Here is a 17508-nt window from a genome sequence, read left to right as displayed (position 1 = left end):
TAATGATGTTCAAATACAGAAACATTTCAGAACTATACCAGAAGAGTTAAAAGTTACTTTTAAACAGAAAGATCTTTTAATTTTTTTTTCAGAAGAAAACATAGAAAATTTCTATAATTAAAAAATATTCAGGTGCTGGGGGTGTAGCTCAGTGTTTGATTTATATGTATAAGGCTCTGGGTTTAAATCCCCAGCACTACACACGCACACATGCACACACACACACACACACACACATACACACACAAATCCTAAATCCCTTTAGAAATACTTTCCACTGGTCAAAAAGTAGGAGTGAGTATGGTTTGGGGCATTAAAAAATTTAAACAATTTTGCAAGGTAGTTATCACTTCCTTTGATTAGACAGCTCTCTCACCCTGTCTTCACCCATACTTTAAGATGTAGCTCAAGCTCTTTTTTCCTCTATCTAGCCCTCCTTCACTTCTCCAATCAATCACAATATTTCTCTCCATTGAATAACTTCAGTATAGTCCATACCTAATACTAACATATAATTATATACCTTCTCATATTTGTTAACTGTTCTATAGTGTGTCATTGACATTAGTATTTGAATCATCTGAATCATTTGAATTCCCTCATCTCTCACCCTTTCCATGCCTTACTGGTGCTACCAAATCCACTTGAATGACTAGACTATCTTACATTCACTAGTGTTCTCTAAGGAATATTAAATAGCCTAAATTTGGGAAATAAACTGGAAGCACAATCTTCAATAAACTTATAGGAAGTAATTTAATTGGAAATCTTTTGATTAGTATAATGGATACTAAACAAAAGTAAGATACCAAAACTAGGCATGGTGGTGACCCACCTGTATTCCCAGTACTTGGGCTGATGAAGCAGGAGAATTATGAGTTGGAAGACAGCCTGGACTACATAACAAGATCCTGCTTTCAAGAAAAAGAAGAAAAAGAAAAAAGTAAGGTGTAAGACATGTTGCTGACTGATATAGTAATACTCACTTATAGGTCTCCATATATGTGTTTGTTTTTGGCTGGTCTGTCTTCTGACCATTTTACTGTTAGTACCTTCAGAGTAAAGAATTAGGCACCCTTACCTTATGATCCATTAGGCTTACAACCATGCCATGTACACAACAGACACTCACAATGAGCCTTTTGCTTAAGGGTCATCATGGGTAATTGTATGCACTTTGTTTATTTAGACAAAGAAAGATTAACTGTTTCATGTACTGGATGAAGTCCTTCACTGAGCCCTGCTGAAGCCAGAGTGTCACTTCCTTTTGTTCTCTGGAAAGACTGGATCCAAGGGAACTTTCCCCTCCCATGATTCTCCCTCAGAGTAGTTAACACACATTCATCTGGCTTGCCAACACCCTGCCAAGGGCATACCTTATCTCACAAAGAGAGGGCTTTGTGTACAGAGTTCAGAGACTTCTCACAAAGTCACACACATAAACACAGACATACAATGCAGAGAAGCAGAAGGAATGCTTCCTGATGACCAGTCTTCTTGCCAAATACCTGGATTACACTCACCCCCTAAATCATTATAAATGTGTATGAAAGACCTGTACCCTTTTCGCCCCAGGAAACAGTGGCGATCAGGAAGATACTCAGCTGAGACTCAACACAGTTGCCTTATGGCACTGGTGCCACTAGGAAACACTTGAGACACTTTCAAAGGGCACTTCAGTTCTTTCCACCAGATGAGCCTCTATTTCTTTATACTCTTATTTTCTCCCTGCCTATTCTATGCTTATCCTTTAGGTTTGTTCCATCTATTCTGTGGCTTGCCTGCACCAACCAAGGTATTATTCAGATAGCACTCAAAATGATTTTTAGCCAAAAAGGTAATAATATCTACCTTTACCAATATTTTCAATTAATATTTTTATATAAAGGCAGCAAAAGCAAAGTAGCACATCATTATACTAGATTTGTCTTTTTTCAACTCTATCACTGTCTTTTAATTGGTACATTTACATGTAACACATCTAGAGATAACTGATACAGTTACAGTAAACTATACCATATCATAACTGGTTTCTTTTTTCCTTTTTCTCTTAGATTTGTTTTTATGATGAACCACAAATTATTAAAGTAAGAGGTTTGGAGAGAAAGCAAGCATTTAAGAATAGTAAGCCAGAGAATTTTTTCATAAAAATTTCAGGATGCCAAGTGGCAAGATAGGTGAGGGATAGCTCAACAGATGCTGGGAAAGATGATAGTTAACATTACTACAGGGATGGCAGCTGTCTTTGAAAGTCCTGGTTCATGTCTTGAATCAGAAAAAAATATAATATTACAAGCATTCTGAACAATGGAACTTGACCCTATAATAGTAACAACAAATGACTGTCAGGTATGTGAGTATATTGCTTTAGGTCTGGAGTTGCTTTTGCAAGACTAGGGCTATGCTATCATCTCAGCTGGGAAAATTGCTATTTCTAATACAGAGAAAGGCATGCTTACCCAAGTAAGGGACTAGAATGAATGGAAATCTAAGATCATCTTCATCTATAATTCTTTGAAAGGAGCTTAGAAGGATGAACATTGAAAAAAGAATAGGCAACCATGAGTTACCTATGTTAGAATCTATTAAAATTAGAAATGCTGATAAGAACCAGCTGCTGCCTTACTCTTGAATGTGGTCTTACTCAGAGAGAAGCTGACATTTCAGGAGATATTTGCATTTTCATACCACTACTTCAAATATTCTTAGGCTTAAAAATAGATGTGACACAAGGCCCTGAGTTCAAACCTCAGTACAACAAAAAGGTTAAAAAAAAAGTAGCAAGTGCAATGGCTGAGGCAACAGGGATTTATTTTATTTTATTTATATTCTTTGTGGGACTGAGTTTTGGCTCAGGGCTTCGTGTTTGAGCCATGCCTCCAGTCCATTTTGCTCTGGTTATTCTGGAAATGGAGTTCCATAAACTATTTTCCCTGGCTGGCCTTGAACCATGATCCTCCCAATCTTAGTCTCGTAAGTAGCTAGGGTTACAGGTTTGAGCCCCTGGTGCCCCACTCAGGGATTTGTTTTTTAAAAATCGCTATCCCTGTGTTTGAAGATCAACAACAATATGCTCACCAAGTCTGTAACATAAAAAGAAGGGAAGCACTTCTCCAGAAATTAGGAGAGTGGCCTTGGTCACTCTATGTCAGGTTTACACAGAACAGAATGAGCTTATGGAATTCATTATCTAAGAGATGGCACTGGATCTACATATTCAGAAGTTTAGAGGCTTTAGGAAAATTCATGGGACAAATTAACATTGGGATTTTAAAAGAAGTTTGGATATATCAGTAAGTCATATTACTGATAATCATATTCCTGTTTGATGACAAATCAATAACAAAATGACTCAATGTGAATATTCAGAACCCAGGAATTAAGGAGAAGGATGTGTGTTCCACAAGAAAAACTCAGGTTTCAAAAGGGAGGGAAGTGGGGACTTACTGGTTACTTCTTAGATGCTGTGTGTGAACCAATTCTAAATATTTACAAATGCATTAACATGCTTTTAAATCCGGGTGTCCTTGTATAATTCATAAAATTATCTTGCATTTTCAAAGCACACAAGCAATGTCTATTATAAAGGAGGTAGATTAAACAGAAATAGATTAAACAGAACAAAGTATCCCAGGGTAGAAATACTTTTGAAATGTCCTCAAATACCCAATATCCAAATATCTAATCATAGGAGAAAGTTGTCCTAATGACATGTGTCTCATGCATGAACTATACCATCACTACAGTTACATTTGGTTAGTGCTTACCAGGTACTATCCTAATGTTTTTACATAAATCAAGTCATTCATTGGAACCTAGTAAAAGTATACAAAGTAAATACCACCATTATCCCCATTTTATAGATGAGAAAACTGAAACACAGAGATTAACTAACTTGCCCAAGAAAGAGCAAGACTTAGACCAGGTGCGTGTCCATGCCTATGATCCCAGTTATGCAGGAGGCATAGGTAAAGGAATCGAGGTCCAAGATTGGCCCCTGGCAAAAACATGAGACCATAACCTAAAAAAGAATTAAAGCAAAAAGGGCTGGGAGGATGGCCACCATGAAGCCCTGAGTTCAAATCCAAGTACTGCAAAAGAGAGAGAGAGAGGGAGTTTTGTTTGTTTTGTCAGTACTGGGACTTGAACTGCAGAGATGCCATTTAAATCCAGGCAGTCTGGCTGCAGCATCAGGGCTCCTAGCCACTAAAGTATGCTAAATTGTCCATAAGAACTGAATATAACTCCCCTGGGAAGTCTGAAAGATGGTATTTGCTGTTTCTGCATTAGTCAAATCATAATCCAGTTTTGTCCACTATCTTTGATATGAGCCCACTGAAAGTTAAGTTAGACACAATAAACTCATAGTTTGCCCACTAACTAGTCATTCCAGTTACAAATCTTGGCCTGAATTACTTTTATTAATATTTCAAGTCAGTTTTGTTAATCTACTCAGCCTATCTTGTTTTGATTGGAATATTTCTTAAATAATAAAGAATCAGTCTGGGTTTGATATCTTGTGTAGAGATGATCTCCAAGTTTCAATGGTTCCAACTCACTATTTTTTTTTCAATGTTATGATGGTGTGAGAGTGATATGCATTCAGTAGATAACATACTTTGAATTTAGAATGTTTATTTTTCCTGGGCTAGTGACTGATATACAGTGCAATCTTCTCTCGAGATGCTTGGGCATGGGCAATGGCGGTGAGCTGCAACTCCCTGTCAGCCACATGATCACAAAAGGAAATGGCTGTTACACTAGGATGTTTGGTAGTCTGGGTACATTAAATGAATTTTTGCCTTACAAAATTTTCAACTTATCATGGGCTTATTGAGACAAAACCCCACTGAAAATCAAGGAACATCTATATCATTTTCTCCATGTCAAAAAGCCAAAAGAAATTAATGTAATGCAGAATGTAATGAAAAAGATCAAACCTGCTGTGGAACAAACCATTGGGGGAGCTAACTTGGCAGTTCAGACAACCCAGAGCTAATCCTCTCCACCACTTGAGGGCTGGGTCTTGCCAATGGCTACAAATGTGTCTGTTCTATCTAAGAAAAGAAAGTAGGAAGTCCAAAGCCTTTGTCACTGACCACATTTGCTGGAGCAAGCAAAGGTCAGGGAATGTCAGAGGCAATTCATCAGATGGCATCTGAAAGAATGGAACATGTCTCCTATTTGTCTATTTTTCTTGTGACCAAACAACATCCACATAGAAGGGCCTGCACAGTTAATAAACAGGAAGTCAGGATGCCATGTGATTTTATTATAAAATAAAACAAATCACAAATTCTACTGCACCCTCCATTTTTTTTCAGAGGACCATTTCCTTTTCCTTGAGAGGACTTGGTTCCATTTGAAGGACAATACTCTACCTATGAAGAATAAGAAGCACCAGATTTTTGCCTTGGGTTCTCACATGAAACACATGGTAGAACTTTAGACTTCTCAGTCATTTCTCCTGACACTCTACAGTAAGTTCAGTTTTCTTTCTTCTGTTTTTAGCCTGCCATAATGGCTGTAGTAGAGGAAAGGTAGCTTTTAGATTTCATGGGGCAGGAGGAGTTCTGTGCATTCCTCTCAAATCTTGGGAAAAACACCCTATTTCAAATAGAAATTGAACAATATTGAATGATAACCTAACTTTCACAACAATGCCCTCGATGCTGAAAGAATCAAAGAAGAAATAGCTGTCACTGACAAGAGTTCTCTTTTCTTAGAGAGGAAACCATAAAAAAGAAAGTATCTATAGTTTCACAGGCAAAACATAAATATATATGTAAATTTAAGAACAATTAGATTTGGTGGCTTTTCAAATGCAAAATAAATTAAATAATGAAGACAGTATACTTTTAGGCAACCACTGACATACTGACATACTGGATTTAGGATCACTAACAGACTTCTCAATACCATTGGATAGTGTTGAAAAAAAATCAAAACAGCTATACATAATTTTTAAAATGTAAAGAAAAATTTGCTATTTTAGACTGGAGTTACGTGGGGAGGTCAGAGATAAAGATTAGATTCCTAATAAAAGTAGAAACCTGAATCATTGCAGAATTTTCTGATTTGAAAAAAAGGATAATAAAAAACTAAAAAGTATTCTGTGCAAAAACCCACATTCTTCTGACAGACTAATAAGGACTTTAATATGATAATCTGGTGTTTATCTGTGATTTGCTTATGCGATTGCAGTTTTCTCAGCTATTATTCAAGAACTGTAAAATGAAGAATACCTAATTTCCTCCTGGAGAAAAGTACTACTCCTAAAATGACTTAAGCAAACATATTCTGCACTAACAAAGTATTTTAAAATAATCTGAACTGAAAAATGAATGACAACTAAATGACTGCCATTAACCATTCTACAGGTGCCCCTAGCCATGGCCCATTTTGGATTTATCGAACACCCACTGCCTTCGGACAGCTTTCAATGGCAGCGTGTCAAATGCTTTGGTAACTCAATTTTTCCTTCTTACCTACGGCAATGCCTGTCAACTTGGAGTACTGCTCTCTCTACTGTGAGGTGAACTCAGAAGTGCGTAGCTTCTGATGTGATGTTACTTCAGTTGTTTGAGATTGGTTAAATAAAATGGAACAAGGGAAAGGTGCATTTGCTAAAAACAATTATTTAGGCAATGAACAAAACAAAAGCAGGAAAAAAGCAAACTGAACTCTCTCCTGTCTGACATGAGTAACTTTTTGGGGGCATAATTTTCCAGTTTCTAAAAAGAATTTATGTAATATCTTTGCTCATAAATTGTATTGGAAAGACATATAGAGAGACACAGTTAATACATTCTCATATAATTTGGGAAGAAGTCTTTCATTTATTCTATGCAAAATATTTTTAAAACCATAAAAAACAATGATAAGAGTAGAGAAATAAGTAATAGAAATATTTCATTAAGAGGGTAAGCTGGATGCATACTAACTACTTACAAACCATCTTTCTTTCAGCCTTTGTGTGTCCCATTCCAATCAGATTATCAGATGCACCCAAATTACCCAGGGAAGTTCTCAGCTACACCTAAGTTACCCTGGTAACTGCCTCAGTGTTTACGCAGAGACTGCTGAACTGAAGCAAGCTGCCTCTTCAGCCATTGAGGTTTACCTTAGGAGTGGTTCTGTACATTCATTCTCTAGTCTCTTGTATGCCTGGATCCCAACTCTATCTCCTGGTTACTAGCATTCTAAGCACCTTGCTTCTCACTTAACTGGTATCTTCAGCTGCTTCACTCAGGCTTGTCTGCTAGCCGTACTACTGACTTCTGAGACCTCCAATACTGCCTGGCCCTACCTTGGTACAGTTTCTTGTTTAGTGTGCTCAGCCTTTATTTCTTCACTTCTGGGCATAATACAGGTAGATCAAAAGCAATTCATTCAAGTTTATTCAGGGGAAAAATTAGTGTGAGATTTACCACTTCCATATGGGAAGCATGACTACCTATATAAATCTCTCTCTCTCTCTCTCTCTCTCTCTGTCTCTCTCTCTCTCTCTTCCTCCCTCTTAAAAAAACAAGACTAGCATATCTGTGAAAACAAACTTATCCCATTGAAATATTGAAAATATTTGCACAGGAAACTTCAGTTGGATTGTGTCTGTAAGTCAATTTCACCACAGGGAATGCTAATTTGGCATTGGATAATCTAGTACTTGGTTAGTCTAGTGTATTGCATCAGCAATGACAACACTAGGTTAGATTTCTAACCACTTCTAAGGAGCAGCCTCAGATAATAACCCTAGACCAGGAGTAGTAGTCCACATTCTCCTCTGCTTTTAAAAGCATTATTCAGAATAAAAGTCATGTTTAGCAGCTTTACAAAACAATCCTAACTGGTTTCTTTCCTACATAAGAATCTTGAGAGCTTCTTATTGCCTAGGGATCTATAAAGTAATGCACATGAAGCCAGGATATCCAAGATAAAGCATGGAATACAAGACAAGAACACTAGACTTATATTTTCCCACTCACATTTCCTTTTTTTTGGCCTATTTTATAGTGAATATAGCAGTACAAATACATAATTTATTAATAAATGAATTTATATATGTTTGGGTAAATATGAAAAAAGGTTTTACAGATGGAATGTACAATAAAAGAAGTTTGGAGGCCAGAGGCTTTCAAGATAATCACAAACCCCTTGTAGTGTTTGAGGCAATTCATACTCTGTCTTCAACCTTCCTTCTGGCCATATTGTCCATATCTAGGCACCCTATGCTCCCCTGACTCCACTTTGAACTGCTAGACTGTATGCTGTATGAAGGTAGGAATTGTGAACATCTTAACACATTGTACAGCATCTAGTAGACACTAAATATGTATTATAAAATGAATGAGTTAATAAAGCTACCCTTATAAAGGTATTGTATTATTTCATACCTCTGTACCTTTCTATTCACTGTTTCTCTACTTGGAATTTCCTTTATGCCTGCTTTCAACATGGAGAACACCTATAAAACTTGGTTAATTTCTTCATTTATACCTCCGTACTACACCATATAGTTATGTACTCTTTTGGGCTCTTATATACCTTTCTAATTTTTATATTACATGTGTTTCATCTTTAGTTCACTCAATTCCTTACAGATAGGCAGCAAGATTTATTGTTTTGTGTCAATAAATCACTGTGAGATAGCATATAAATAAATTTATAAATAATAAACTATTCATCTAAAGAAATTAGAAGGCTTCTGCTGTTACTAATGACTGAAAATTGGCACCAGATTTGACCACCCAACTATAAACAACTAGAAAACTGGACAAAATATATGAAACCATTGTTTTCACCTATTGGACAACTGGCAACATAGGATTGGGATCTATGAGAGAAAAGAAACAAAGGAAATAAATCTTAAGACCATTCCAAACAGAGATGGATAACTTGCTGAGTTGAGGAGGTAGAGTTGAATTAGGGGAGGATAACATGTCTGAAATTTGCAGGGCAGAAGACCAGAAAGAAGAGAAATTAGAATGCATACATAGTGGAGCTTTAGAAATTTGAATAGGATCCTCTCAATCTTTTCCTGAGCACCAAGCTATGCATGCATAAAGTGAGACTCCAACAGGCTGAGCAAAGAACACCAATCTAGAAGATGTTCCTGTTCCATAGTGAAAAGAGATCATTAGATAATGCGGATATTTGGTGCAGATCCCCAAAAGTAAGGCCATGGAAGAAGGACGAAGCTATCCATAAAGTGAAGGCTACTCTAATCGAAGCTATTTGGGAGGCTGAGATCAGGAAGACCACAGGTTCCAGGCCAGCTCAGTCAAGTAGCTGGAGAGACCCCCCCCCCATCTCCAAAATAACAAGCAAAATGGACTAGAGGCGTGGCTAAAGCAGCAGGGCACCTGTTTTGCAAGTGCAAATCCCTGAGTTCAAACCCCAGTCCCACAAAAAAAAGTGAAGGCTACTCTAGACATGTCCCTAACAAAGCTAAAAACAAAACAAAAACAAAATTTGAAGGAACCACGATGATTCACAAGCAGCTTCACTGACTACCAAGGGAAAACAAAATTCTCTCAACAATGTAATAGTCACAATATCTTGCATCCTCAAAAACTTACAAGCAAGGAAAAACTAGTTTCAAAAAAAAAAAAAACAGGAAGAAATTTGACCAATAGAAAAAGATTCAATATGATAAAAAGAATAAAGATGGATAGAGCAGAAAAAGGGAATTACACAAAGATATTACAGTACTGGCCTAAAGGAGTCTGTTCACACGAGGCTGTGAGAATGGGAAGTACCAGGGGTGAGCTGATGGTACCGTGGTTGGTGTGATACCCAAGGCCAAGGACAAGACTTAGAAGCAGAAGTTCAGGTACAATGTTAAGAGAAAGAGTCTGAACTGGAATGCTCCACGTGGGGCAGGGCCAGGGATCAAGTGCTCCCACATCCGACATGCCTGGGAATGCACCAAATTGGTGTGGCAAAACCTGGTGGAGATGGGGTTGGCCATGGACCCCAACAAGGCAGTTCCCTTCTGTAAGAGAAAGGTGAAGTTTATGGAGGTGGACATGGAGGAGAGGCCTAAAGAGCCTGTGCTAAATGACTCTATAGGCTAAATGACCTGGAGGCAGAAGCCAGCTTCCCAAGACCCTACCTTGGGACTTCATTGACTATATACACTACATGGTGGAGAACCATAGGAAAGACTATAAGGCCATGGCCTGGGATGAGAAGAATTACTACCAAGATACCCCAAAACAAATCTGGAATAAGATCAACATCTATAAATGTTTCTACTCAGCAGAGTAGCAAGCCTTCACCGATTCTTTGCAAAATAAGATTGAAGTTGAGTGTCTGATTTACACCTGCCTCAGGTTGAGGCCTCCTGGACCAAAAAAGCCAGAGTCTGGGAAAGGCAAGCAATATATAGCTTTAGTTGAGGCTGGCCAAATCAGGTTGTACACGTACACACACCCTAGAGGTTCTACTCTATATTCTTTTGAGGGCTCACAGAAAAGCTGGAACTTGCTGTTTTGAGTGGGTACTTTATCTGAACATAATCTGAACATAATAAAAACCAAGGGTATTTTACTTCTCTAAAAAAAAAAGATACTACAAACATATTCAAAGGTTAAAGGAAAACATAAACACAATGAGTAAAGAAATGGAAAGTATAAAAAGGAAGCAAATAAACTCTTGGAGTAAAAAATATATAACATATGAAATAAAAAAGATTCCCTGGAAGGGCTTAACATTAGATTAGTCATTGTAGATAAGAAGATTGGTGATAATGATAGAAACTAACCCAAACTGAAGGAGACAGAAAAGAGTAAGAAACAAAATAAAACAATAAAACAGAACAGAGCCTCAGTGACAAGTCAAACAATATTAAGTGACAGTATCAGTATCAATCATACATACCATTGAAGCCCCGAAAGGACTTGTGAGAGAAATGAGGTAGAAAAATAGTCAAAGAAATAAGCCCACAACTTGATAAAAAAAAAATGATAAATCCAAATATTCATGGGGTCAGCAAGCTCCAAGCAGGCAAACACAAAGAAAATCACTTTAAGGCACCTTATAACCAAATTACTGAAAACCAGTGATAAAGAACAGTTCTTAAAATCAGCCCACCCCTCCCAAAAGAAAACCCTACAGTGTACTTAGAATAACAAAGATGCATCTTTGACTTCTCAGACACAATAAAAGCCAGAGGACAACGTATGCCATTTTTCCAATGCTAAATAAAACAAAACATCAAATTAAAATTCTTTATCCAAACAAAGGTGTTAAAGAAAAAAAATGTTATTAACCTAAAATTCTATGTCCAGTAAAGATAAACTTCAATCATGAAGGAAAAATAAAGTCTTTCCTGATAAACAAAAAATGAGAGAAGTCATTGTCAGCAGACCTGCATAATAAGAGATGATTGAGGTCTTTAAGTGACAGGAAAATGATACTACATAGAAACTCAAATATACATGAATGAATGAAGAGCAATGCAGATGGTAAATATAAACATTTTTCTTATTTTTAAGTTAATTAAAAAGATACTTAACTGTTAAAGCAAAAACAGTAACACTGTATTGTGAAGCATATGACATAGGTGGAAGTAAAACGTATGATAACAGCATAAAGGAAAAGATAAGAGAGTGGCAGTATATTCTTAAAGGTCCTAACATTGTATATGAAATGGTATAGTATTACTTGAAGGTAGATGTAAGTCAAAGTTATATACTTTAACCCTTAGAGAAACTACTAAACTTTAAATAAAAAGTATAGCCACTAGATTAATGGTGAAGTTATTTAAAAAACGAAGTAACAATATGAAAATAAAGAAATGGTGAAACAAATAGCAAGATAATAAACTTAAACACAACTAAATCAATAATTAAATATGCTCCAATTAAACAATCTATCAGATGGGCTCAAATCCAAGTCTCTACTATATGGTATAAAAAGGCATATACTTGAAGATAAGACAGGTAAAACATAAATGAGTGGAAAAATATTCCATGCAAACACCAGTAGAAAGTTAGATATTTATATCAGTCCAAATAGACTTCCCACAGGAATATTTCCAAAGATAAAGTAAGATAATTCCTAAGTATAAAGAGACCAATTCACCAAAAAAGACATGACAATCATAAATGTGAAGCTAAAGTATAAAGGAAAAACTTGCAGACATGAAAGTAAAAATAGATAAAACCAAAATTATAATAAGGGATTTCACTATTCCCCTCTTAGTAACTGATAGAACAAATAGAAAATTAGTAAATACAAAATATGAGAATATATTATCAATCAACTTGACTTAGTTGACGTCTGTAGAACAGTACATCAAACAATTGTAGACTACACATATTTGTCAAATGTACACGGAACAGTCACTGAGGTAAACCATATCATGGGCCATAAAGTAAGTGTGTGTATTTATTTATTTATTTATTTATTTATTTATTCATTTATTTATTTACCTTGTGTATTGAAATATTGAAATTATCCAGAATCCATTCTCTGACCAAACTAAAATTAAGTTAAAAATCAGTAACAAAAAAATGTCTTGAAAAATCTTCAAATACTCAAGAATTAAACAACACGATAATAAGCCAGGATGATGGTGCGTGGCTGTAGTCCCAGTACTAGGGAATCTGAGGCAGGAAGATTACTTGAGTTCAGGAGCTTCAGACCTAACTGGGAAACACAGCAAAACATCTTGGGGAAAAAAAAAAAAAAGGGTTGGGGATGTAGTCAGTGGTAGACCCTTGCCTAACATGTGGGCAAAGGCCTGAATGAATTCCATTTCCAGGACTGTAAAACACCAACAACAACCATACTGATAAATATCAACAGGTCAAATAAAAATCACAAGAAATCTTTAAAAGATCTGATCAGTAATCAAAATAAAGCATATCAAAATTTGTTGAGTATGGAGTGTAAGGAGGGAAATTTACAACTTTGAATCCTTGCATTAGAAAAAAATAAACATTTGAAATTAATTACCTAACCTTTCACTTTCAGAAACTAGAAAAAGAAAGACACATTAAACACAAGGTAATTAGAAATAAAAAGTGAAAAAGATAAAAGGAGAAAGCAATGAAATGTAAAGCAGATATTAATGAAAATCAATTAAATCAAAATTCAGTTCTTTGGAAAGATCAATGAAAAAAATAAACCTCTAGCTAGACAACTCAAGAAAAACAAGAGTTGAAAATATGAATTACTAGCATTTGAAATGAAATAGGGGGCATTGATACAGATCCTACTGATATTAAAAGTCAATAAGGGAATGTTAAAAGTAAATTTATGGTAATAAATTTGAAAACTTACATGAAATAGACATAAGTTATCAAAACAGACACAAGAAGAAATAAAACATCTGAAGCACTCTGTGTCTATTTACAGATAAAATTCCACAAAGAATACTCTGGTTTCAGATTGCCTCACTAGTTAATTCTGTCAACCTTTTAGAGAAGAATTTCTAGCAATCTTACACAAATTTGTTCAGAGAAGAACACTTTCCAATTTATTTTATGAGTATAGCAATATCCTAATACCAAAAGTAAACAAAGAAACTACCACAATACTTCAAGAAAAATACTAACCATTATAGCTAATATAAACATTGATGACATAAGCCTTAATAAAATAGCAAATCAAATCTAGCAATATTTAAAACATTAATCTCTTGTGATAAAATAGGATTTACCTATTTTAAAGGCTACATTAACATTATTATATTGAAGAATCAATATAATTTATCACATTAAAAATATAGGAGAAAAATTACACAATCATCTCAAAAGATAAAGGAAAACAATGCAACAAAGTTCAACACATATTCTAGACAAAAATTCCCAATGATTCAGCAATTCTACCTCTGGGTGCACATCCAAAGGACTAGAAATCAATATGTCAAAGGAATATCTGCACTCCCCTTTTGACTGCGACATTATTAACAACAGCCAAGACATGCAATCAAGCAAAGTATCCATCAAAAATGATTCTATAAAGAAAATGTGGTATATATATATGTATGTGTGTGTAAGAATATATATATGTATGCATATATGTGTGCAAGAATAGATACATACATATATATAAATAAATATATATATATACACACATATATATATAATGGAATAGTTTGTCATTTCTGACAATGTGAATGAACTTGGAGGATATTATGCTGAGTGAAATAAGCCAGGCACAGAAAGACATATACTGCACGATCTCACGTATATGTGGAATCTGAAAAGTATAATTCATAGAAGTAGACAGTAGAATCATGGTTACTAGATCTGGAGGTGTAGACAAAGAAAATAGGGAGTTGTTGTTCAAAGGGAGTAACTTTTGAGATCTATTGTACAAGGTGACTATAGTTAATAATCATATATATTTCAAAATCACTAACAGAGTAAATATCAAATGTCTCACCACAAAAATAACTGAGGCAATGGATATATTAATTAGATTGATTTAGGCATTCCACATTATATCCATACACATAGCACTGCACCCCAACTATATGTACATAATGATTTTTTCAATTAAAAATAACACTAATTTTATAATAAAATTCTAAGGAAATAGGATACTTTAATACACATCTATTAAAATCACACACTTAACATCTTAACAGTTGAACAATAAATGTTTTATCATAAGATCAGAAACAAGTCATGTATATTCACTCTCAACATTTCTTTTCATTGTTTCATGGAGGTCCTAGCCAGTGCAATAAAGCAAGAAAAGAAAATCAAATCATACAGACTAGAGAGGATGAGGTAAACTGTCTTTATTAATGGAAGATATAGTCTTGGGCTATGGTCTGAATGTTTATGTCCTTTTCAAATTCATATGATGAAATTCTAATTCCCAAGTTGATCATATTAGGAAGTAGGAGCTTTAGGAGATGGTCAAGTTATGAAGGAAGATGAGTCATGAATGGAATTAGTGCCCTAATAAATGAGAAGAGACCCCAGAGAGTTAGCCTGCCCATTCTACCATGTAAGGACACAGTGAAAAGTCACCATCTCTGAAGAATAGGCCCTCACTAGAATCTGTTGGCTCCTAGATCTTGAACTTCTCAGCCTCCAGAACTAAGAAATACATTTCTATTGTTTTTATGCTACCCAGTTTATAGTATTCAGATATAGAAGCTCAAATGAGCTAAGAGAGTCTGGAATATTTTTTAAAAATTCTATGAAGTACTCACAAAGCTATTAGAATTAATAAGTGAATCTGTCAATGTCACAGCATTCAAAATAACACACAAAAAATCAATTATATTTTACATGTCAGCAAAAAATAACTACAAAATGAAATAAAAATGCAATACCATTAATAATAGCACTTTTCAGACTGATAGAAACCTTTTATGACTTTATTAGACTAATAGTTATACAAGTGTATACGTTTTATAAAACTCTTAAAATGTATACTTAAAATAGTATATTGACAGTATGCATTACACCTCTGTAAAGTTGCTTTTTAAAGTTAAAAAAGGCATTAAACATAAGTAGATGTTTCCATGCTATTTACATTATGAGAAATGAGAAATCAAGGCCATTTTGACATTAAAGTGAATAACTTTGTGATTATTCTTTTTTATAGTTTGGATCTTGAATCTTCCCCAAAGGCTATATATTGGAGGCGTGGTCACCAGCCCATGATGCTATTGGGAGGTGGTGGACCTTTAAGAAGAGGGGCCTGTTGGAGGGAAATTAGTTCACTGGGGGTGTGATGCTGAAGGGGAAATTGGGACTCTGGCCTCTCCCCCCTCTCCTATTTAATCTTTCCTCCTTTTAAGTAGATTATCTTGGGTATTTTGTTATATCAGTATAAAACTATCTCACACTTGGATTATTTCTTATCTTTATTTTGTGTGCCTGGAAATTATTGACTGTGCTAGAGAATGACTTATGTAAATGAACTGACCATCTGCCTTATTTTTCAGGCCAGTAACTTAGAAGTCATGCTTGATTCTCATCTTTTCTTCACCATGGCCCACTTCTAAACCATCACCATGTCCTGACTTTTACCTCTACTTACATCTTTAATTCATCTATTTCAATCCATTATACTGTCTCAACCACAATCCAAATTACCACCATTTCCAGTTTAAAATAATGCAATAGTCTTTCAGCATTTTTTTTCTCCATTCTATACTTGCCTTTCTAACAGTTAATTCTCCATGGAGAAAAAAAAGTAGTCTTCAAAAGATACAAATTTGATCATGCTATTCCTCTGGCTAAAACTCTGCAATATCCTGCTATTGTGCTTAGAATAAAATCCATATCCTTTCATTTTCTCAAACAGACTAAACAATGGCCTTCTTTGGGGCCTTTGCATTTGTTTCTTCCTGAATGGTAGATACAATTCTCATCCTTAGATCTCAGCTCGCTATCACATCCTCAGAGAGGCCTTCCAGGCTACTCAGTGTAAAGAAGCCTTCCACTGTCCATACTGACTATCTTGGATGGTATCAAGAAATTATTTATTGCTAAGTATTTTTAGATGTGTTAATGGTATTGTAGTTATGTTATCTTTTAGCTATAGATACTGAAATATTTATGGATGAAATTTACATGATTATCTTGGATTTGCTTTAAAATGATGTAAGAGAAGAAGTAAGTGGTGTTTTCAAGGGGACAATACTGACCATAGGTTATTGCTTATTGGAACTGGATGATGATTATATGGGGATTCTGATGAATGGCTATCTCAAAAAGTATCTGGAAGAATCCATTTGCAAAATGATTCTGATATTGAAATATTTATTTCCTACATATTATAATTGCTATCCAGAGCACTGTATAGGTATGAAACAATAGATCAGGTTTCTAAATGCCATGTTAAATACATACACCAAGATGCTTTGTTTGTAAATAAAGTTCTTCAAAAAGAATTTAACCAGTGTAGATCACTATAGCACTACTTACAAACTTTTGAGTTTAGTTCAGCAAAAGTACTCTTTATAAATGGAAAATATTTTAATTTCCACCCCTTTTGAGGAATTGGTATTTGCCAATTAATAGCACCAACAGCAACTGTAGAAAGTACAGAACTTTGTTATAAAACATAAATTACTCAGTTGATCTACCCACACAAACTTATACAAACATATGTTTGCAGACACAAATATAATTATATAATATACACAAATATAATCATCTAAAATCATTCCCACTCATAAAAATGTGAAGGTGTTGAGTGCCACAAATTATAAATTGTCTTAATTATATGCCAGGTAACTCTGCTAATATTAAAAACTAGGGCTGAGGACGTGGCTTAGTGTAGTATTCTTGCATTCAAAAAAAGTGAATAAATACGAAAAACGTTAAATATGCTCATTTAAAATCTCTGTTACCTACATAAGGTAGTACACTCATCACAATTTTCTGAGGCTAGTGGAAGATAAGACTCTTCAGTAATCTTTAAGTACACATATAGACTTGAGTAATTGTACTTTTCAATACCTCAAATAAGTATCCTGTATAACTTTTCCAGGGTCAAAACTGAAGCTTCTCAAAGATCTGCTGCTTC

The 17508-nt window shown here is 35.0% G+C and overlaps 1 protein-coding gene and 1 pseudogene across 3 annotated transcripts in view; one reads left to right on the top strand and one right to left on the bottom strand.

Annotated features, from left to right (window-relative positions):
- The window catches only part of Camkmt (calmodulin-lysine N-methyltransferase), a 421570-nt gene that overhangs the window by 113340 nt on the left and 290722 nt on the right, over positions 1 to 17508 (bottom strand). The window lies entirely within an intron of this gene.
- Positions 9957 to 15635, top strand: LOC109675447 (nucleolar protein 16 pseudogene; annotated as a pseudogene).

This window comes from Castor canadensis, chromosome 12 (assembly GCF_047511655.1).
Source record: "Castor canadensis chromosome 12, mCasCan1.hap1v2, whole genome shotgun sequence".
NCBI classification, from domain to species: Eukaryota; Metazoa; Chordata; class Mammalia; order Rodentia; family Castoridae; genus Castor; species Castor canadensis.
The sequence above is the reverse complement of the archived record's forward strand: the minus strand, read 5'-3'. Positions and strand labels throughout refer to the sequence as shown.